The following is a 23,210-nucleotide window of genomic DNA, read 5'->3' on the forward strand; positions in this document are numbered from 1 at the left end:
AATATCTTAGTTAAGACACTAGGGATTTATTCTTTAAAGACTGACTTACTATGCATGAGGTTTATTGATATGTTTGCTGTGTAGCAGAGCTCAGGCTCTGTCCATTCAGTGAAAACTGAATGTTAAGTATTCTATTGGTATAAGGTAGTATGCTTTCATTCATATAAGATAGCCTGTGTCTCCACAGGCTGGGTGGTGGATGGGTTGAGAGTACCCTGAAGAGAAAGACCTGGGGGTCCTGGTAGATAAGAAGCTCAAAATGAGCTGAAAATGTGCACCTGTAGCCCAGAAAGCCAACCATATCCTGAGTTGTATCAAAAGAAGTGTGACCAGCAGGGTGAGGGAAGGGGTTATGACCCTCTACTCTGCTTTTATGAGACCTCATCTGGAGTTCTGCATTCAGTTCTGAAGTCCTCAGCACAAGAAGGACATGGATCAGTTAGAGCGAATCCAGAAGAGGCCACAAACATGACCCTAGGGCTGAAGCACCTCCCATATGAAGACAGGCTATGAGATGGAGTTCACAGAATCATAGAATCACTATGTTGGAAAAGACCCTTGAGATAATCAAGCCCAACCATACCTGTCCACTACTAAATCATGTCCCTAAGCACTTAATGTAACTGTCTTTTAAATACCTCCAGGGATGGTGACTCAACCACCTCCCAGGGCAGCCTCTTCCAGTGGTTGATAATCCTTTCAGTGAAGAATTTTTTCCTAATGTCCAATCTGAATCTTCCCTGGCACAGATTGAGGCCATTCCCTCTTGTACTATCACCCATCACTTGGGTGAAGAGGCCAACACCCACCTCTCTACAGCCTCCTTTCAGGTAGTTATAGACAGTGATAAGGTCTCCTCTCAGCGTCCTCTTCTCTAGGCTAAACAACCCCACTTCCCTCAGCTGCTCCTTATAAGACTTGTTCTCCAGCACCTTCACCAGCTTTCTTACTCTTCTCTGGACACTTTCCAGGATCTCAATGTCTTTCTTGTAGTGAGAGGCGCAAAACAGAACACAGTATTTGAGGTGCAGCCTCACCAGTGCTGAGTGCAAGGGCAGAATTACTCCCCTTTTCCTGCTAGCCACCCCATTTCTGATACAAGCCAAGATGCTATTGACCTTCTTGGCCACCCGGGCACACTGCTGGCTCATGTTCAGTCAACTGTCAACCAGTACCCCCACGTCCTTCTCCATCAGACAGCTTTCCAGCCACTCTTCCCCAAGCCTGTAGCACTGCATAGGATTTTTGTGCCCCAAGTGTAGGATTCTGCACTTGGCATTGTTAAACCTCATCCTGTTGGCCTCAGCCCACTGGTCCAGCCTGTTCAGATCCCTTTGGAGAGCCTCCCTATCCTCCAACAGATCGACATTTCCTCCCAGCTTAGTGTCATACATGAATTTACTAAGGGCACATTCAAGCTCTTCATCCAGGTCATTGATAAACATATTGAACAGTACTGGATGCAGCATTGAACCCTGTGGAACACCACTTGTGACTGGCCTCCAACTGGATTTGACTTCATTTACCACTACTCTTTGGGCTGTTTTTAACCCAGAGGAGTGTTCACTTGTCTAGGCCAGTGGTAGCCAGTTTCTCAAGCAGAATACTGTGAGAAATGGTGTCAAAGGCTTTACTGAAGTCCAAGTACACTATATCCATGGCCTTTCCTTCATCCATTAAGCAGGTCACCTTATCATAGATGGAGATCACGTTAGTTGGGTAGGACCCGCCCTTCATAAACCCATGCTGACTGGGCCTGATCACCAGTTGTTTTTGTGTGCTGTGTGATAGAACTCAAAACTACCCATTCCATGACCTTCCCCAGCACTGAGGTCAGACTGCTAGGCCTGTAGTTTCCCAGATCCTCCTTCTGGTCCTTCTTGTAAATGGGCATAACATCAGCCAGCCACCAGTTAAGTGAAACTTCCCCAGTCAGCCAGGACCACTGGAAGATGATGGAAAGGGGTTTGGCAAGCACCTCTGCCAGCAATCTTAGTACCCTCGGGTGGATTCCATCCAGCTCCATATATTTGTGAATGTCTAATTGTTCAACCTAGGTCAGAGAAGACTCTGGGGAGACCTTATAGCAGCCTTCTAGCACCGCAAGGGGGCCTACAGGAAAACTGGGAGATGCTCTTTATCAGGGAGTGCAGAAATAGAGCAAAGGGTAATAGTTTTAAGCTGAAAGAGGGAAGATTTATATGATCTATTAGGAAGCAAAGTTTTACTGTGAGGGTGATGAGACACTGGAACCGGTTGTCCAGAGAAGTTGTGGATGCCCCATCCCTGGAGGTGTTCAAGGCCAGGTTCAGTGGGGCTTTGAACATCCTGATCCAGTGGGAGGTGTCCTTGCCCATGGCAGGGGATTGAAACTGGGTATATTCAAGATCCCTTCCAACCCAACCCATTCTTTGATTCTATGGTTTGAGTGTACCAGAAATATGTGTGAAGGGTGTAAAGACATCTCTGCATGGAAATTGACTCTCAGGATAGCTAGATAAGTATCTGGAAACCTTCTTACGGCAGAAAACTGCTGTAGCAAAACCACTGTTGAATTATTGGTTCATATTTTTTAGCATGTAGTGCCTGGTGGTAGGGTTCTTCAGAAAATGTTTAAATCAAAGTTCTTCTAGAAAAGAAGGATGAGGCCTTCATCTAAAATGATATTTTAAAAGATAGATACACATTATTTCTTGCTCTGAACTGAAGATACTTGAAAAGCTGGTAATAATAGGGGACAGAAGATGGTCATTGCTGGGCTTTATTAGGGAGCTGCTTTGAGCAAGAGAGCAACTAGATAATCACCATGTTTTCTGTAAGTAGAGTTCATTTGTAATGCTGCCAGAAAAGAGGATCATGACATGAGAGAGCGGGTTGGAAAAACTGCATCAAGTATGTTGAGAGAGATTGCCTGTTAGTTCTCTTCCTTTCTGATATATTTGGTAACCGAGGTTGGTTTGTGTTTGCCAAGATGCTTAGGATTGGTATAGGCATCATGACTAAAATAACTGATGTACCATACCGAGTCTTTCTGTTCCCATTCTAAATCCCCAACTGCTGCTCTTATCAGAGTAGCTTTTTTATGCAAAAGCAGTAACATGATGAAAAAACGAGCAAAATAGAATTTATGAAAGATCAGCTACAGGACTTTATTTGTTACTTGTACTCCACTAACAAAATATTTATTGTTCTCGGAAAAGATACGTGATGTAATAGGAGAAACTGTTCACTGACCATGCTGCATCTGGACATTATCAACAGGCATTGTTTGAACGTTGCAGAGGGACAAAAATGAACAGTGAACAACTTATTATATAAAATGCTGATTTAGGAACCATCAACCCCATAATATCTTGGGCCCAAATACATTAGTGTAGTTGGACATTTAACTCCTAGGGCAATCATTGAGAGTAGCTTACTTTGCAGAGAAAATAATGTTTTTTTCTAATAATGATTATTCAGTTGATGATACCACTAATAGAGCACCTCCAGTCAACAGCCAACTCTTGTTACTTGTCCTTCATGATGACTAAAGGGAAAAATATTTCCGTAGGGTATATTTAGGAAGAATATTACAATTTTGCCAAAAGGCCAACATAATCCATGTGGGTTTCTGGTTCTGCTCACCTGGTGAGCTCCATCCCAGACTGCTGAGCAGCCTCATCCTCCACAATAGGTAGTGCTCAAGGACTATCCTCAAACTGGTTGTGTACACCACATCTGACCTGTGGTTTGGCTGGGATTTTTCAGTGGTACATTTGATTTTTAAGCAAATTGCTAAAATATCAAAATTGTGGAAAATTAGCTTTCTCTGTCTAGCTCCATCTCCTCGTTCTGCATTGAAAACCCACATGAAAAATTACCGAAAAAATATGTCATAATGCAAAATATCCATTAATGTGTTACTGTTAGAATCAAAGATCTCTGGATCTCTGGGACTAGAGAACCGGAGAAAATTTAAGCAGAATAATTGAATATTTTTTTCTCCTCTCGTGTATTAGCATGAAGCTGCAGAGATGAAGAAACATTCGTCAAGGATAGATACATGAGTCTTTCATCAATTTTTGTCTGCACTTACCAAATGGACTGTGAATTATCCCAGTCCCGGTACTGTTCACAACATACAGGACATGCCTTCACATAACAGGTTACCTCCCAACTGTAACTAAAGAGTCCTCAAATATAAAAATAAATGGGATGGTTTCTTTAGATTTCAGCAATCATAATATTTATCACACAGATCAAACAATTTTTTAAGCTGAAAGAGGGGAGATTTGCATGAAATATTAGGAAGAAATGTTTTACTCTGAGAGTGTTGAGACACTGGAACACATTGCCCTGAGAAGCAGTGGAAGCTCAATACCTGGAAGTGTTCAAGACCAGGTTGGATGAGGCTTTGAGCAACCTGATGCAGTGGAACGTGCCCCTTCCAGACTCTGAAGGAGTTGGAACTGGATGATCTTTAAGGTCCGTTCCATTCATTCTATGATTTTATGATTCTATGATTAGTTTAAATTTATATGGGACACTTATAGTGACATTAGTTCAAAGAAAAAGGTTAGCTTTTCAAAATGATATTTTCTCAGCTCTCAGTGCTGTTATCAGTGATTCCATGCTGTATGATGTCATTTTTCTTCCTCATTGCAACAGTAAGGACTAATCTGATCTTTTCAATGGCTTGTCCCTCTGTCAGTTTTCTTTATTACACCTGGATTTTAGTGAAGTGGACATAGAATGTGTCTCTTTTATTACTACTACATAGGAAGAAATAAGAAGATTTCATTTGGGTTGGAAAGGTCAAAAATAATTTCTGGCTATGGCATTCAATCTAATGCCAGGTGGTGTTTCTTTCCAACAGGAAGTCATTAACTTTTTGACCAGATATGAAAGGGAAGCTAAAGAAAATAAATTCTTTGCAGGGAGCACTGTGTTAAATTAATGCATATTAAGATCCCAAATGGATGTAAACCTTTCAGAAAAAAAAAAAAAAAAAAAGAGGCCTTAATTTATGGTAGTTTCATTAAAAGCAAGACCCTGATGTGACTCCATGGATATTAACATGCTTTAAATTTTATGTACATTGACTTTATACATTTAATTGATTTTTCTTTAAATTTCTTAAGTTTGTAGTTTAAAACCAGATGCTTACTTGAAAATAAATTCACTGCAAACAGGGAAAAAAATTAAGTTCTTCACTCCATACAGTATTGGCATAGGAATTATGTTACAGGAAGAAAAAAGTTAATTATTATTTGACTTTCAATGTTATGTTTCTTAGGTTTCTGAGAAAAGCCAAACATACCTCAAAAACTTACAAAGAAACATAGATATATACATGAATGATCCATCTGGCTTTGTGATCATTTACATTACATTCAATGTCTGGATGAACTTATTGCTATTCGTATTTTTATAATTAACATATTTCCTATTAATATTTGCCCAATATATGTGGTGCTAGTATTTACACCTCAACAGACAGAAAATTAAGCATATGATCATACAAAACTCATCTTTTAAATACTAACAACATAATCTTCATAAATCATCTATAGTCAGAGGGCATCTGCTAACCCCTGCATGATCATTAATTTGCGAAAACAACAAAAAAACTTCATTCAAAAACGGGACAAGGAAGAAATAGAAAAGAAACTACATGCTCACTGCAAATTATTTGCTCAGCTCTGCTGGCTGGTCATACTCAGAAAAGCTTTATTTACTAGTGTCTTTATTAGGATACAGGTACTGTAGTTTAAACTAGAGCTTTCACCCTAAAATTTCCTGTTATTTCAGTGGATAAGAGCTGAAGTACAGAAGTCCAGAGAGACACGCCCAGCAAAACAAAGTAGTTGTGTTTATTGGTAAAAAGCAAAAGGATTTTTTTCCCTTCAGAAATTTCTAGTTCAAGCTTTTTATACATTGTTGTTTAAATCCTTGATTGGTACCAATACAAAGTAATATGGATTGTCCACTTTCCGTATGTTCACCTCAGGGTCACTTTGTGGTTTTTTGTTCTCATTCGAGTATGTCACTTCTGATTATTACACTCTCAAACTGTTCAGTCCAGAGAAGAGGAGGCTCCAGGGGGACATTATAGAACCCTTCCAGTGTTTAAAGAGGGCTACAGGAAAGCTGGGGAGGGGCTCTCTGTTGGGGAGTGCAGGAACAGAATGAGGGGTAACAGTTTTAGCTGAAAGAGGGAAAATTTAGATGAAGTATTAGGAAGAAATTTTTGTCCTGTGAGGGTGGTGAGGCACTGGCACAGGTTGTCCAGAGAAGTTTTGGCTGCCCTCTTTCTGGATATGTTCAAGGCCAGGTTGGATGAGGTTATGAGCACCTTGATCCAGCATGAGGTGTCCCCGTCCATAGCAGGGGGTTGGAACTGGGTGGTCTTTAAGGTCGCTCCCAACCCAAACCATTTTTTGATCCTATGATTCTATAAAATTATATTTTAAAGGCCATTAACCTTGTTCTCTGAGAACTGGAGCTGAAAAAGTTCCTTTACTTTGTATCTATGCTCAGCAACAGTCCTTTTTCACTTTTTCCTCTTATATCTCTCAGACTGACACATATTACTGTCTACTCTGCAATATTAACATTGGAAGAGACAAAGGTTTTCCTCACCCCAGACAGACTGGAGAAAATCACTGCTTGGACTCTCCAACTCGTGCAAAACTATTTGTTTTTAAGCATATTAGATGGATGGCAGCATTAATGTTCAAAAACATCATGACTTTCAGTTTATCTTCACAGTACTTGCAAGAAACGGCGCTGAGCTGAGAAACTGAGACACAGAAGCAGTACCAATCCCAGGACACACAGGAACAAAACTCCAGCCAGAAATGTCCCAAATTCTCAGCTACTGTTATTTGCTCCTCTTTGCCTTTTCCCAGGTGTTCCGCTAAAAAGATATGGAGTTCATACTGGCTTCATAATCACAAGAGAGAGAAAGCAATCAACTTCCTCCTCCCAGCTGCTGTTCATAACTCGTGTTTTTTTAATCTTTGGCCTGTGTTTTCTGTATAATTTTTTTCTAGTTCAGGGAAGTAGCAAAAAGCTGACTCAAGCAAAGGAGTAGACCGCTACAAATCCAAGGGAAGACCTTATTGCACTCTACAACTACCTGAAAGAAACTTGTGTTTAGCCTGGTGCTGGTCACTTCTCCCAAGTAACAAGTGACAGGACAAGAGGAAATGGCCTCAAGTCGTGTCAGGGGAGGTTTAGACTGGCTATTAAGAAAAAATTATTTATTGAAAGAGTGGTGAAACATTAGAAGAGGCTGCCCAGGGAAGTGGTGTAGTCCCCATCCCTGGAGGAGTTAAAAAATGTGTAGATATAGCACTTTGGGACATGTTTTAGTAAGCATGGTGATGTTGGGCTGGCAGTTGGACTTGATGATCTTAGAGGTCTTTTCCAGCCTTAATGATTCTGTGATTCTAAATTTAACCACTAGAATTACACACACTCAGCTTTAACGTGTACAGTCTCGCTATTAAGTTCTTCACTATTTTGTAACAAATCCAAACATATCATTTAAGAAATATTAACCAAATGTTCTTGTTGCATCTCTATACTGTGAATTATTTCAGCAGGGTTTCACTCAGAGATTCTGATACTGTTCTGAGAATAAGTATTTCTCTTTCACCTCCTTTGATTCTTCAGTTAAAGTTCTTAGAGTACTTTCCCTCTCCTAATTAGTCCTCAAGCTAGAAGTAGTTCAAGAACAGAGCATCTAAATGGTGTCCTGGTTCCTGAGTCCTATCAGACACAATCCTTACAAAATGGTGGCCTGTCCTTAGGTGCCCAACTCAACTCAGTCTCTGTGGAAGTTTGTTGCCAGGTAGACTGCACACATGATGGTATGACAGCCATTTCCCCATTCACAGTTACTGTTGACCCGTAGGTGCAGAATCACTGCTATTTATGACTCCAGAATGCCAAGAAAGTTCAGGAATGACTGGGCATGCAAGTCCCATCAAAGCAGGTTCAGCAGGGTGTCATCACCAATAGCCAACAAGAGGGGTTTCAGATAACATCTGAATTAATTGGTCTGACATTAGAGCCAAGGCAGTAAATCTTCAGTTTCATCAGTCTTGTGAACCATGCAAGGCTACAGATGATTCCTGCTCAGCTGAAGGAGCGTCTGCCATACCACAGCATTTTTTTCTTCCTTTCTTTTCAGGGCATTTCTTCACTCTGATGCTCCTGCAATCACGTTTATTCTTCCCTATTGGGAGGTACTTTCTTGGCGCATTCACAAGTAATGGCAAAAAAAACCTGCAGAAGTAAATTTTACAAGAATGGCTGGCACAGACCTTGCTTGAGTATCACCTGTTGTCCGTCCTTGGATTGTCTGCATCCCAAACTGTTTTAAATGCTCACACTCCAGGAACAGCATAACCGTGGAGTCCAATATGAGTAGGTTAAATTCACGCATAGTGTCATCTAAACTAGTTCATTTGGAGCTCGCATGGGAGCTAGCATTTCTACATTGCCCTGCCATCTGCATTACAGTTAGTCATCCAGGCTTCAAATTTTCTTTCCTGAAAGAAAACTGTAGGAGGGGAAAACTTAATCTAAAAGTGTGTGTGTGTGCTGATTCTTACGCTAGCTCATTGTCACAATCAGTGAAGAAGGCATCTGCAGGTTATGCTGCTTATTTTTTTGCACAAATGAAGGCCTAAATTTCAGTTTTCTCGTGAACACCTTTCTGTATGCTCTTTTTGCTAGCATTTCGTGGACAGCCTTTTACAATGCTGCCATGGGTTTCTTCAATGAAGACAATTTGTTCTTACTACAGCATATACCATGCCTCTTACCATGAAGTCTGTAGAGTTGTTGCTTTATCCATGCATCAGTAATTGCTGTAGGTAACATGAAGGACTATGCCAAGCTGACAGATTTTCATCATCACCCTCAGAAGAGTCAAGTGTATCATTCCTGTGCTGTACTCCTTCCCCAAATCACCCACCTACTCCTCCTACCACAGAGTTAGACTGCAAATAACAGGAGGATCTTCATGCCTCTCCACCATTCTTTGCCATACAAAGCTGTTAACTCATTTGCTCCCAGAAACAGGCTTATAAGGAGCTGAATATGGGACCTTCTCTTTCTGTAAAGGATGCTTGCCTGGTTTGCAATTAAATATAATCATCTACCTAACCAAAATGGATCTTGAGCTACTTTTCCGGCTCTTGGAGTTGATAAGTCGGGTATGGGATTTTTTGGATTTGAATATCAAGTTTCAGACACTTTTAACTCATTAACAGCACAAAGAAAACAATGAGAACATGGAAGTCCAGGCAACAACAACAAAAACCAAGCAGTTCTGAATGCTGAACAACATGATCCAAGTTTCTCAGTTCGTTTAATTAGCTGACCCAATCTAAGCCATACAGAAGATCAGCATCTGTATGGTCTCAGCCTACTTCTGAGATTTCCACTGGATTTTAAATGGATTGCTGTGGCATTCCATATTCATAGAGTGCTATAAAAGGCTTTTCAAATCAAATTCAGGCATCCTCTCCAGAGCCTATAGAGAAAGTGCTATCTGGCCTTTCTTTCTTTTAGCAGCTCTTCTTTATTACTGACACAGTCATTCATATTCTGGAGACTATGAAGTCACCATTAAGAGAACACAGTCTTCCTAACTAGCAAAGCAAGTTCTTGTCATTGCCTTTGATCAACTGGAATTGGTCTTTTGAGTGTCTGTTGATTCAGACCCTGTTGAATATCCACTTTAATTCCCTTTTTTTTCTGTATTTTCTTCAGATACAGTCCTCATTCAGAAAGAAGACTTGAGCTTGCACTCTGCACTTGCAGCACAGATGTTTCTTGAGGAAGAAAAATATTGTAATTCAGAAAAATATTATTCTAGTAATAGCTTTTGTACAGTCCTTTACATCTTCAAACTCTGTGCTAGCTAATTAATTATCTAAACATACAGTTTTATTCATTTGTACTTATGAGGATTAATCTTAGAAACTGAAACTCTATTTAACTGCTTTTAAATGTAATTGCAAGTGAGCTATATTGACAAGAAATTAATTTCTCCATTCCCTTGCTGTGGCAATTAATTCATTTACATTGTCGCTGCTGTTTACTTTTCAACACATGATGTATGTAGGTTACAGCAATGAAATCTGTCTGACTCAATGTGTGGCACTATTTTACCATGTATTTATAAAAGGACAAATTCTCATTGGATTCAGACGATGGACAGAATAACTTGTGAAATTCATAAATCCTCAGTGGTCTCAGCTGGAATAAAAAGCTTTTAGATTTCTGTACTCAAAAGGTGCAAAAAATGACCCTATCTCACTCTTCTACCCTTCAGAAAGAATAGGTGCTGAAATTCCCTGTAACTAGTCGTTACCTTTATCAAATGTAATATATTATTAATATATTATCAAATGCAATAAAAGACCTTTACAAGTACGTTCAGATGATATAATGTGAAAAATGTAGGTCTGAGAATTAACTAAGCTTTCATGTCAATTCTTATTTGAGCTAGGGAGAGAGATCTAATTTATTGTCTTTGCTGCATGAAGGTGGGCAACAGTCTGGTTAGTGATCGGCAGCTCTTGAGGTTCCGGGTTTTGTCTTGCAAGGGGCCCAGGAGAGACTGGGTTGTTGTGAAAATGTTGTTGACTGAGGCAGTGCAATATGTTGAGTTTGAGATCAAAGGAAAAGCATTCATAAGAAACCAAGAGGTTTTAAATCCCCTGACCATCGGAAAATTTATGTTTCTTGTTATTATTGCAGTTCTGGACCCTATCATCTGGTAATTACCTAGGTCTTTTTAAAATTCTACTGAGCTCTTTGCTTTAGTGATACTTCCTGACAGTGCTATCAACAGGCTATCAGATGAAAGATCATTCCTTTAGCCCGTGTAAATCTGGCAAAGATTCACTGAAGGAAATGAGGAGCATTATTGGTGAAGGCAAGGTACTGAATAAACACCTCTTTAGTTTGCATAATGGCTTCTTAGGCTACATGGCAAGAATTACTGGCCAGTGTACTGATCATGTGTACTCTCTGACATAGCCTGGAAATTATCTCTGTTGGTACACGTTTAGTCACCTGCAGCTCTGGGTCCACGCTGTGGAGATCCTAGAGATCTAGTTTTTCTTCACTGGGATACGAGTTCATAGGACTAGCTAATTTGTGATCGTGATAGTATCAAATCTGCCCATAGTTATTCTTATTTTGAAGTGTCCTTAGCTGCTTCTTGAGCTGAAAAGGTAACTACTCTTGTTATTCCAGCTGAACACCCTGATTTTTCCCCGGTGGTCTCAGTGCTCAATTTAGACAGCAAACAGGATGTCTGTGATGCGTAGTCAATATAGTCCATGTGACTGTGCAAGAAAGAAATCATGTTTTGGCAGCAAATGGGAACACTTTTCTCCTTTTTTTTTTTTTTTTTTTATATTTTTAAATCATTTCTAGTCTGCAGCTTGAAACAAAAAACTTCAAAATCAATACCAAATCTGTTTGTTACAAATGCATTAAAAATACCTACTACATACGTATGTAAGTATACAGAAATCTGGCAGCCATATGGGATTTTCACACACCTGTCAGTGAAGTGAGAAGTCTGAAATCTCACATTCTGCACCAGAACGTATGAACAGAGCCCTGAAGCCATGGGTTGTGCGATGAGTGTATCCATTCACCAAGAGGGAAGCAGTTTTATAGAGCACCACTGAATATGATGGCAGTATCAACTATGAAATATTTCCCATGGGAAGGTAACATGGAAGCCAGGATAGCTAAATAAAAATTTCAAGTAAGTGTGAAATGGGGTAGCAATTTTTCTTGGAATCGTGGCTCTTGTGTAATACCGCATGCTGTGGTTTATGCATACCACCTACTCACAGCTAAGGAATATTGCAGTGTCTTACGTTATTGTGACACTGTTCAATTTTACAAACTTCTGCTGCAGTAAATGGGAGCTAAATTTTAGGGTGAATGTTATATTGGTCAAGGATATCCAGTCAAGCACTGCTTATGTCTCAATCATAGTCCATCAAATTATTATAAGGCACTGTCGTGTTTACACAGATTCTTGGGAAGCCTTTTCAAACCTGAATGGTTAAGGCAAAAGGAAAAGGAAAATGGATGCCATTTAAGGCATTCTGGCACATATGGTTTGAAACCTGTCTTTTACAAAAAATGGGTCAGAAAACCCTAATTAGTGCACAAGATGACAATCTGTTGTGCTTGGGCCATTGTAGAGAACCTATTTGCAAGTGAAATGTGTAAACCCATGAGAATAGAATTTGGCTCTATGAGGCAAAATACAGTGGCACAGATCTTGTTGCTGCTTCTCAGTAAGCCAGGGTCTGTCATTTGGAATATTTTTCTGCCCATATTGGATTACTCCCAGTCAGCATCGCTGGGGGATCCAATTATTGGATCTCAACTGCCCTTTTCTCTGAGAAAGACAGAGACATCGAAACTATTACTCTGATTAAGTCCTGATATGTCTCCCATACATTCTGCCACTCAACCGCATACAGCTTTTCTTCCATACAAGTCACCATAGTAAGAGCCAATAGCACATGCAGTAATACTTGTTAGTGCCTCTGGCCTTCAGTGAATTTTTTCTTGGTGAAGGTGCTGAACACAAAGAGATAAACAAGGAAAGGGGGAGAAAAAGCAGCTGAGAATGGGAGTAAAGGGATATATATAGGACCTGCTTTTGCTATGCATGAAATGCAACACCCTGTTCTCACATCGTGACGCACATCAGTCGGTCCAGATGGTGAGAAGGGTTGGGTTTCTGCCTGGGGCTGCAGGCACAGGCTTCATTTGCATTCCTCAGCCCAGTTGTTCATGGAAAAGCATCCATGTGGTGCACAACCACTCACACAACTGTGCTTATCTTCCAAAGCACAGTCTTTCATTATGGTACCAAATGTTGAGAGAGTTTTACAGGCATGAGAAATGAAAGGAGCTGGGTCAAGTTCAGGCTCCAAATGGAGCCCTGAGAGAGTCGTTACCAGTGATTTAGAAATAGAAAATCATCCCAAATAAAGTGTCCATTCACACTCTGCACTTGTACAAATAGGCTTGAGTTTGTGTAAAACACCTACAAAATTATTGGAGCTCAGCTCTGAAAGAGCAATTTCTGCTCCGTTTAAACGATGTGCCACATACAACCGTTTCCAGTGACGGATCCCTGGCTGTGTATTACCATTACTGTAACTAGTGTTGCTTGTTAGGGACAAATTGTGAGTGTTAATTAGTGGCATGTGCAACAATTGTGATTGCTGTTGCTGTATTTAATGCCATTTGAAAATGTTCAGTTTAATTGATTGTATAAATGGGTCTAAGTTTTAGCTGTTTGGTTCCTTTATTTTCTGTCTATGGATTTACTTTCAAAACAATGCAAGCATATGGGAAAAACACCAGAGAAGTAAGGACCATTATAAATACATATTTATAACTTAGAGGATATTCTTAAAACCGATCAGCATTTTTTAAGAGGCTTTTTAAATGTACACGTATTTTTACCTGACAAGTATACTGCTTTTAACAGTCATTCTGTCTGGAGTAAGGCTTTTAGGTTATTCTTGCTAATGTTCATAGACTTTGCTTGAATAATTTCCGTTCATGAGAGTGGAAGTTAAGAACCATGTGGCAGTCACTAAACAAGTACTGTGTCTTTAAGAAGGGAAGATTTTACGAAGGCTTTAAAAAATCTAATAACGAAAACTGTATCTAGGAGAGATTGAAGCTACAATTACCACTGTATCAATGTTTAAGCAAAGGATTCACAACGGTAGAGGGTTTCTCCTCTGAGTTTTCATCTCCCCCCGAAATGCCGTTGATGGTACCACCTTAACAAGGTGCAGTGATTGACAGGTAGTGATGTGGCACCAAGCAGAAGGTGGGAGTGTGCTCCACTGGTTTGTGCTTGTACATCCTGAGCACCAATTACTGTCACTGCTGCCAGCACTGATGTGTTTATCAGGATGAGTTATAGCAGAATATATGTACACAGGCAGTGTGGATGCTGGATGACCACCCCCTGTGATGTAAAATATGAGAGTCTGGGAGCTACCGTTTTATAATTCATCAGGTTCAGCAACTGAATGTTGTTGGTTGGCTTAGTTATAAAGGCAAGTGTGAACTGAACAGCAGACAGGAGCATCTCGCATTAAGAGTCCTGTGAAGCTGCGTTTGGTGCCTGGGCTCTGCTTTTGTTCAAGTGAATTCAGCCCTCGGTGAGTGATGGGGGTTCTGTCGAGCTAAAGCTGTTATTATATAAGCCGGGAAAACCTGCCTGCTAGTTTTATGTGTATTTTGCTGCTGGAAGTCCTTGTCTGTGGTTGTTTTTAGATTTTACAATATTTTCAGTTGTGTGCATTACTGGCACAAAATGAGATGAAAAGAAAAATGCAATGATGAATTATTCACCATAGTGCTACAAGGATCTCTTTTCTAGCTAAAGTTACTTTCCTTTAGTGAGTGTGTTTGGGGTTCAAAGAAGCTACAAAGCAGCAAATCTACCTGTCATTAAATTGCTTGTATTAGTGGTTAAAGAGAGAGATAGCCGTGTTTTTTGTAACAAAAGAAAGAAAAAGAAAAAGCAAATATCAGAAGCATTTACAAATTCTTGGCTTTTTTTTTGTATGTGTGGCTTTTCAGATGCAGCATTAAATCTTTTGTGTGCGGTGAGGAGCAGCAAAAGAATTTATATCATTGAGCTTTTTAATTAGATAATCAGTAAAATGGTAGCCTCTCTGTTTTTGTGTTAACACGCTTAGTATCACATTAAATGAATTATTCCCCATCTTGCATAACAATGGTATTGAAATATGTGTAAGATGAAAGGCAAAGGGAGACTTTGGAACAAACTGTGGGAAGCATGGTGTAGCATATCTAGGGAAGGAAAGGAATATTTCCTATAACCTATGCAGTACTTTTTGAATTTCACCAGCCTGAAATTCTTTGCTCTAATTACCACTTGCTTTCATTGCAACCTCTACATCTTTTCAAGTAAGCTCCTGTAATATCTGTGCACATTATCTTGACAGTAACCTTTAAAGATCAGTAAGCCAGCAATTTTTTTTGGTGTCATTTTAACCCAGAAGGAATTTAAAAGCTTGGTATATGAAACTGCAATATTAGCATTGCCGTACAATACCTGTGTCCCTCCTCGGGAGAGACAGGGGTCATGACTGACAATTTTACTTTTCCTTTTATCCGGAGCAGTATTATTGAAGGAGCAGTCATTGCTTCTGTCTCTCTGTGTCATTTCTCTGGGTTTTTTTCTTTGTGGGTTTGAGAGGTATGTTTGTTTTATAAAAATATCAAGAAGGCTTGGCAGAAGAGCACCTGTTGCCTTATTGCTCTATTATTAATAATTAGAGAGACATACTCTCTTCCAGCAACTTCTCATCTGACACTGGTGCAAGCTATTTACTCTCTAGTTATTTGAACTTGTATTTTGTCTTCTCATAATCAGTTCCATGAGTCATAAGTGAAGCATCAAACCCGCAGAAGAGATCCTGGTTTAATTAGTAAGGTGGATCATTTTAGCATCATTTTTTATTTAAAGAGGAAGGCTACTGTGGCAAAGGCCACTTTTCCAGACTTCCTTTGTGGAACAGATTTGTACTTACTCTTTATAAATCATAAATTTGAAAAAAAAATCAGAATATCTTGAGAACATTATTTCCTGGCAGCCTAACAGATCAGAGACTATTTCTAGGAATGAGTATTATACCTTTGTCAGCAGTGCTTTATTTAAGAGTATTTTGCTGCTTTTTAAGCATTCAGATCTATTTTCAGTGACCCCAGTGCTAGAAAATGAGATTTCTTGAAGTGTGAGCTTCTGGCTTTGCAAGTTCTCCTCCTTTCAGAAATCTGTGATATTGCATCCATCTGTCTAGGCATTTATATTGCATGCGTCTCTATGGAGTAATCTCATCAATCTGAGCATTAGCCATGTAAATGTATGTACTGTAAGTGAGGAAGTATAAATTAGGACAGGAAAAGCAACCCTAAAAGGAGAATATTATGATATGGGCATATGGCTCTTGTGGGCACCAGAGCTCCAGACTTGTTATTTATTGTAGCACAATAAATTAAGCCACCAACTAGTTCAGTCTCCGGAGAGTGGTCTGGAGGATTGGGCATAGATGAGACCAGCCTCTTGAAGTTCAGTCCAGAATAGCCAGGTTATGTGGCAAAAAAATTACTTTTTATCCCGAGTGCATGGTTAGCGCTCCTTTGTAGTCTTCATTCAGGAGCAATGCTGAAGGGAGAAAAACATTGGCTAAGAATTGCATTTTAAATCCTCTCCAGTCTGGAGAACACAGTTGTTTTGTCTGGACATGAGTTTGCTACAGTGCTGCATGCCTCCCACCTTGCAGTAAGCAAAGGCAGTGCTCTCTGTGCAGCCCTGTGCCTTAAATCCCTTAACTTAGCAAGTCTGGTCGAGGTTACGGCCATCTGTGTGCTTAGTGGTACCTCCAACCGGAAACGCACTAAACCACAACTCCAAGAAGTATGTTAACTTCCTATTCATTTCTGAATAGAGATAATATTTTAGGATTGATGCATAGCACTCTCAGATAGCAGAAATCTGCTCTCCAGGAGTGATCTTTCTCAGGTTTTGTGTTTTGAATACGGCTGAAACCAGCCAAGGCATGGATGTTCAGATTCTCTTTTTTATAAAATATAGATGCCCGGGGTAAAACAGCTTGGATAAAAGTTCTTGGCTTTGGAATTTTTCTTTTTTTTTTTCTTTTTTTCTTTGTTCTGAAAGACCTCAGATATAGTGGTACCTTCAGGTTTGCTGTGAAGTCCCACGGTAGTTGATGGTTGACATTTTTGGTGAAATAGGGTATTCTATAACCCAGTATTACTCTTCGGAGAATTCTTTTTAAGTTTGCAGTTAATATAACTGATGTGTGACCCTGTAGCTCTAAGCCTGTGCTTTTTTCTCTGTCAAGACTGACTGGAGATTGCAGCAGTGGTGTGCAAGCTCACATGCTGGAGTGCCTGTAAGACTTCTGTTTTCCTCTCTTAAACACACACTTACACAAGCAAAGTATATTTTTATATAAAGGGGTAAATTTATAAAATTGAGTCTCAATTACAGAAAGCTCTAGTCCATAGAATTGAAAACTGTTAACTATATAATAAATCTTTTCTTACATTTTACTGAAGAGACTGAAAAAGTGACATCACATGCAATTTTGTAGCAATCTCAAGTATGAATTCAGTAGTCATAGAATCATAGAATCATAGAATGCTTTGTGTTGGAAGGGACATTTATAGGTCATCTAGGGCAAACCCCTGTAGGAACAGGGACATCTTTAACCAGATCAGGTTGCTCAGAGCCCCATCCAACCTGACCTTGAATGGTTCCAGGGATGGGACCTCCACTGCCTCCCTGGGCAACTGTGTTCCAGTATTTTACCACGCTCATCATAAAAAAATCTCTACCTTATACCCAGTCTATATTTACCCTCTCTTAGTTTAAAACCATGATGAGTGTGAAAAGAGCAATACAGATATCAGCAATCATAATGATGTGCTTTCAGGGAGAAGTCCTTCAGTGGAAAAATGGGTTGAAATGAGGGATTAGTTATGTAGTATCATCAATGTTTGCAATTGCCAATGTAACGATGATAGGGAAGAGACAGAGTATAGTAGAAGATGATAATGTATCAATGAAAAATAATAGGGAGTTTTGTAAGTCCAGATAGGTAGGCAGAGAAACATAATTTTAAAGGATTATCAAACACTTGATGCATGAAAAGAACAAATTTGGCAACCAGAGCAGAGAGAAAGCATGGTCATGAACACCACGTGCCCTTTGGTGTTGGTCTGTTTTTTGTGTCCAGTGTGGAATATATGCATAGGCCTGATCCTGGAGAAGAAATTTTTTTGATCTTGTATGATTGTACGAGCAGAAGACAACATTCAAGTTATAAAAACACTGAAAATTCACTCGTAAGCAAAATACATATAATAAACGCTAAGTTTAAAATCTTTGTGGGTGCAGTCACTTGGTTTGGGTAGTTGCTGTCAGTGTCCTGGAATACAGCATCCTGGATGCATCAATCTAAGGTTAAAAAAAAAAAAAAAAAAAAAGAAAAAAAAAGGAGTTTTTCATGCAAATAGTCTTTGCTGTGGGAAAAAAATGAAAAATAAAATCAAGGTACATAACTCCTGCACCTTAATTGTTGCCAGGAGGTTAAATTGACAAGCAGACTTGTCTGTCCTTGAAACCTCTCAGGTGAGGAGGTTGTGCTCCAGGGTAATTGAGCTGTTTCTGGAGAATTCAGCACCAGAAATCAGTAGGAGCCAGATGTCCATGAAATAAAGTGACACAAATGCTTTCTGTATGGTATTTGATGTAGCCTAGATGATCAACAACATGAACAGTATCAGTCAAGGTTCCTTTCCAAGAGAAAACCTGCTCATGTCAGCTTTTGATGAAATTTCTCCATAGAATCATAGAATGATTTGGTTTCGAAGGGACCTTAAAGATCATCCAGTTTCGACCCCCCTGCCATGGTCCCTGACACTTCCCACTAGATCAGGTTGCTCAAGGCTTCATCCAACCCATCCTCATCTTTTCAGGGAACATATCGTGTCATAAAGCTACAGGTTTCTATGGCTGTCTCTCTCCCACAGAATAGTTACTGCCTGTGGAGCAGATAGCCATAAACAGAGGTGTAGGATTCCATTTGCATCCAGGAGGAGCTCTAGTAAAGACTCTCCAACACTGAATGTTTCAGGGATACATGTGCCAGGAATGAGCTGCACTGGAAGTCACTGTGTATTGCTCTAGAAGAACACTTTTCATCTTTTCCGTATCATGACCATGTGCAGAAGAAAAAAATTCTGTGGAGACCCCTTGCCCCGATACAGCCCTGAAAGTGGCTGTAATTCCATCAGACTGCAGGCTGAAAATACTTCTAAGTATAACATAACGTAACGTAACGTAATGTAATGTAACATATAACATAACATTTAGTTCTACAAGGAAATGCTTATGTCATCACCATATTTCTACTTGGGAATTTCCAATGCTCTGACTTAAAAGCAAAAAGTTGCAGATGGAGACCTCATTCTTAGACTCCTTTCTTAGTGTCAGCAGAACTCTCCTATTATTTCAGCCAGATGAGAGTGTAATCTGTATTGACAACAGGTTTTAAATCCTGAGAGATAATGTCATCTTTACATCACATTGATAAGTGTGTTGTGTTTGAAGAAACTGCAGAGTAACAGAACGGGACATGATGAGTCCCTTCATTAGTGTACTCTCAATGAGATGTTTCTTGTTTCGAAGACAACAGAAACCCACCACTTTGTAAGCATGCTTTACAACACTATTTCTATTTGTGCTAGTTTTTAAGAGTGATCAGTGCACTGGCATTTGAGCTAAAGCCAATTCTAATTTAAGAACCTACTATTATCCCTTTTTCTGTTGTGGTAATAACCTTTCATATTATGAAATAATAAAGAAAAGATTGAACTGTGTTGTTCACAGTCACATCCTGAAATTGAACAGGTGAACTAGCCAGGCAAAATCCAATCAGTTCACTTTTTTCCTTGCTTTTTCTTTCATAGCTCTTTCACATTTTATTCAAATTTTAACTACATTCAGTAACATGTACAACAAGTAGAAGAAACATTCAGAGCAGCTAGTAATGCTGAGGAGCAAATGGTTCTACTTGCAGTATCTAAGAAGAGTAATGAAAGTAATGTCACTAAAGAAAAACTCTGTTCTCTTTCAAAAAAATGTGCATGTGTCTGTTTTAAGAATGTATAAACACAGAAGCCATCACCCTTAGTATCCACCGCCTTCTTATGTAAAAGGTCTTTTATTCCCTCTGCATATATTTACAGTACTGTTAATCTCAATTTGATTGTAGTAGATCTGCTTCTCCCACTACCAAAACATTCCTTGAAAAGGTAATCTGTTATCCCAGGTGTTAAAGTAGGTGTGGGCAAAATTATCAGCTGTATGTCCCATGGACTCTCCTTGCCCTTCTCAGGGGGTTGTTTCTGATACACATCGCATGAAGAGCAGCTAAGGGAACTGGGGTTGTTTAACCTAGAGAAAAGGAGGCTGAGGGGAGACTTTATAGCTGTCTACAAGAGTGTAGCTGGGTGTGTGTTGGTCTTTTCTCCCAAATAACAAGAAATAGGATGAGACGAAATGACTCCAAGCTGCACCAGGGGAAGTTCAGATTAGATATTAGAAAAAAAATTCTTCACTGAAAGGGTTATCAGACATTAGAACAGACTGCACAGGGAAGTAGTTGAGTCATAATCCCTGGAGATATTTGAAACATGGGTAGATAAGGTGCTCGGTGGTATGGCTTAGTAGTGGACAGGTATGGTTATACCAATGATCTCAAAGGTCTTTTCCAGCAAGATGATTCTATAATTCTATGACTCTGTGACAGAGAAATGAGGGTGCACACTGGCTGCTCCTGGCTTTGGGTTGGTCTGTAGCTCAGAAATGCAAAGTGAAATTATTAGTAGATGTCATTGGGTGACTCAGCTGTTACTAGCAGTTGTCTCCATTTCTCCTCTTTGATGTACAACCACAAGAGTTAAATACTTCAGAGAAATACATCCATTCAACACACAACTAATTTTCAGAGGAGGGAGAAAATAGCACCCTCACATACAAAACAGGTTTTCCAGGCATGGTATTACTTTCATTTGACAGTATTTTTGCAATTTCTCATTTAAAAACCCTACAGTTTCCTGTAGATATTCTAAAATGTTCTTGTTTGAATTAAAGAAATTGTTCCAGAATACTAAACATAATTTAAATGCTTTCTGTATGTGTTTGGTTTCTTCTATTCCAATTCAAAATTTATCATCTTTGAAATATGATGGTAGATTGATCAAGTTTTGCAGGATTCCTGAAACAAATTAGTTATATATTTTTGCTTAGGTATATTTTTACTAGCAATTAGCCTTTGTCAGTTTATGTGGAGCAAATACTTTGCACTCATATGTCTTCCTTTGGTTTTACTCTTTCATTTCTTGCAACTCACCATTGCATGGTTGAAACATGGGGGTCGTGAGGCACAGGTACAGGTCACTCACGGAAGTCATGGATGACTTATCCCTGGAGTTGTTCAAGGCCAGGATGGATGAGGCTTTGAGCAACTTCATCCAGTGGAAAGTGTCTCTGCAGATGGGTTGGAACCAGATGATCTTTTAAGTCCCCTTCCAATCCAAAACATTCTAGGATTCTACAATACTATGATTCTATGAAATGACAATACTCATAGTCAGTTTTCTCCCATCATTTCTGGAATGTTAATGTATTCTGCTTCATTTTCATTAAATTCATTTCAAGGCCTATAGGTACTGAGTGTTAGTGATATGAAATAGCGAAAGTAGAAGGGCCAGAGGACAGAAAGTAGGTAGGACTGCTATTTTTATACATTTTTCTATTGGAATTACTGCAAAGTACATGTGTAACTGTTAATTCGGATGTAACTACCATTCATAAAATAGTCCTGCTTTTACCCTAAGATATTCATAAGCCTTAAAATCCAATATTTCACCTCATTTGTTTGAGATATAAAGGGTGAGTCAGTGGCTGGTCAAAGAAACACCTAAACTTATCAAGATGAAAACATTAAAGTTTTCTGTTCCGGTTTATTTTTTGTATGTTTGATTAATAAAGGAAGAAACAAGCTTAGGCTATTGATGATGTCTCCAGGCTTGTCAACTAATTCTTATAAAAATGTTTAATCAAGAAGAAGTGATTTGTATTTATCAAGGGAGGTATTTTTAAGATTTGAATCATGGGGAAAAAAAAGACTGAAACTTGTTTTACTTACCATTAGTCAGCTACTTGGCAAGTTTTCTTTTGTATTTATACTATAATAACACATCATCTTCTGTATTTCTTTTACCTCTTATACCTTTCCCCAGCATTAGATTACCTTACCTGAGATCCTTGACTATGATGAATTTTAGTATAATTAGGAGTTATTTTAAGAATGTATGACGAAGGCAAAATACACCTATTGTTTCATATCAATGTGAGGTTCAAAATACCTGGAATATGTCAAGTTTGGTAAGGTCTATGTGCACAAACTTTTTTTTCCTTATTGCTATTGTCATTTTTAGGATAGAAACAGAAATATTTGTAGAATGGAGAGATCATTATGAAAAAGAAAAAAAATCAGAAAATAAAGCTATAAGTAGGGACTGCAGGAAAAATATATCCTTCTACATTGCTGCAAAGCTTTTAGATTTGAGGCAGCAACTTCAAAACAAAAATTTAAGTCATACTTGGAAGCATTTGATGAAAATCTTTTAATTGTTGATTCCCAAATTATTTACAAAATTGCTTCTCCCTTTCCCTCTCTTGAATCTTCAGTTTCCCAAAACTGTCATGTGAGGGAGGGAGAAAAGAGAGGCAATAGGGCCTGATCTTTGAATAGCTGCACTGAAAAATCGTATCCCTACTAGCAAATTTTATTTAGATTAAAAAGTTGATTTTTTTTTTTTTAGTGAGGAAACATATCTAATTTACTGGCTTCCAGAGCAAACATTAGACATTTGAGGTTAACATGCAAGTGAATAACTTGAATTCAAATATTAAAGTCGCTCTCAATTAAGTAATCAAAATGGTAAAGTCCTGAGCACTAATCTGGACACATACAGAGCCTGATTCTGATCTTACCTCCACCATTTACATATATGTAAAACCATGCAAATCAAAGATCAACCTGAGAACACACAAGTGGCCAACCTCTGCCTTAACCTCTGGTTAACATCTGTGAGGGCTGACACCACCTTCCCTCTTCTAGTGGAGGTGCCTCTTGCTAAGTGTGACTGAAACAATCTGTAGGTCTTTCTGGTAAAGTTGTAGTTAAATACATGACATAACTTCCATACAAAAATAAATTTAGTGTATAGTATTGGGACATCTTTTTTTAGCGAAGTTCCTTCTGCACAGAGACACTTCTGAGGTATAATGTTACTAATTCCCTAAATTTTTGTTTCAACTTAATTTTGGTTAATGTCAAAAGGAAAGACCATTTGAAATCATAGAATCAGAGAATGGGTTGGGTTGGAAGGGACCTTAAAGATCATCCAGTTCCAACCACCTATTATGGGCAGAGACAGCTTCCACTGAATCAGATTGTTCAAAGCCTCATCCAACCTGGCCTTGAACACCTCCAGGGACAGGGCATCCA

The 23,210-nt window shown here is 39.0% G+C and overlaps 1 protein-coding gene across 34 annotated transcripts in view; it reads left to right on the plus strand.

The window, feature by feature from the left end:
• The window catches only part of DLG2 (discs large MAGUK scaffold protein 2), a 1,074,248-nt gene that overhangs the window by 928,245 nt on the left and 122,793 nt on the right, over positions 1-23,210 (plus strand). Inside the window, exon 1 of one of the 34 annotated variants that reach the window (XM_054072166.1) lies at positions 13,910-14,231. The exons of the other annotated variants lie outside the window; for them this stretch is intronic. The gene's annotated coding sequence lies outside the window, so the exon portion shown is untranslated. Of the gene's footprint in view, positions 1-13,909; positions 14,232-23,210 lie in introns of those variants that run through there. 34 annotated transcript variants of the gene reach the window in all.

The sequence above is a fragment of the Cuculus canorus genome, chromosome 1 (genome assembly GCF_017976375.1).
Source record: "Cuculus canorus isolate bCucCan1 chromosome 1, bCucCan1.pri, whole genome shotgun sequence".
Classification (NCBI taxonomy): Eukaryota; Metazoa; Chordata; class Aves; order Cuculiformes; family Cuculidae; genus Cuculus; species Cuculus canorus.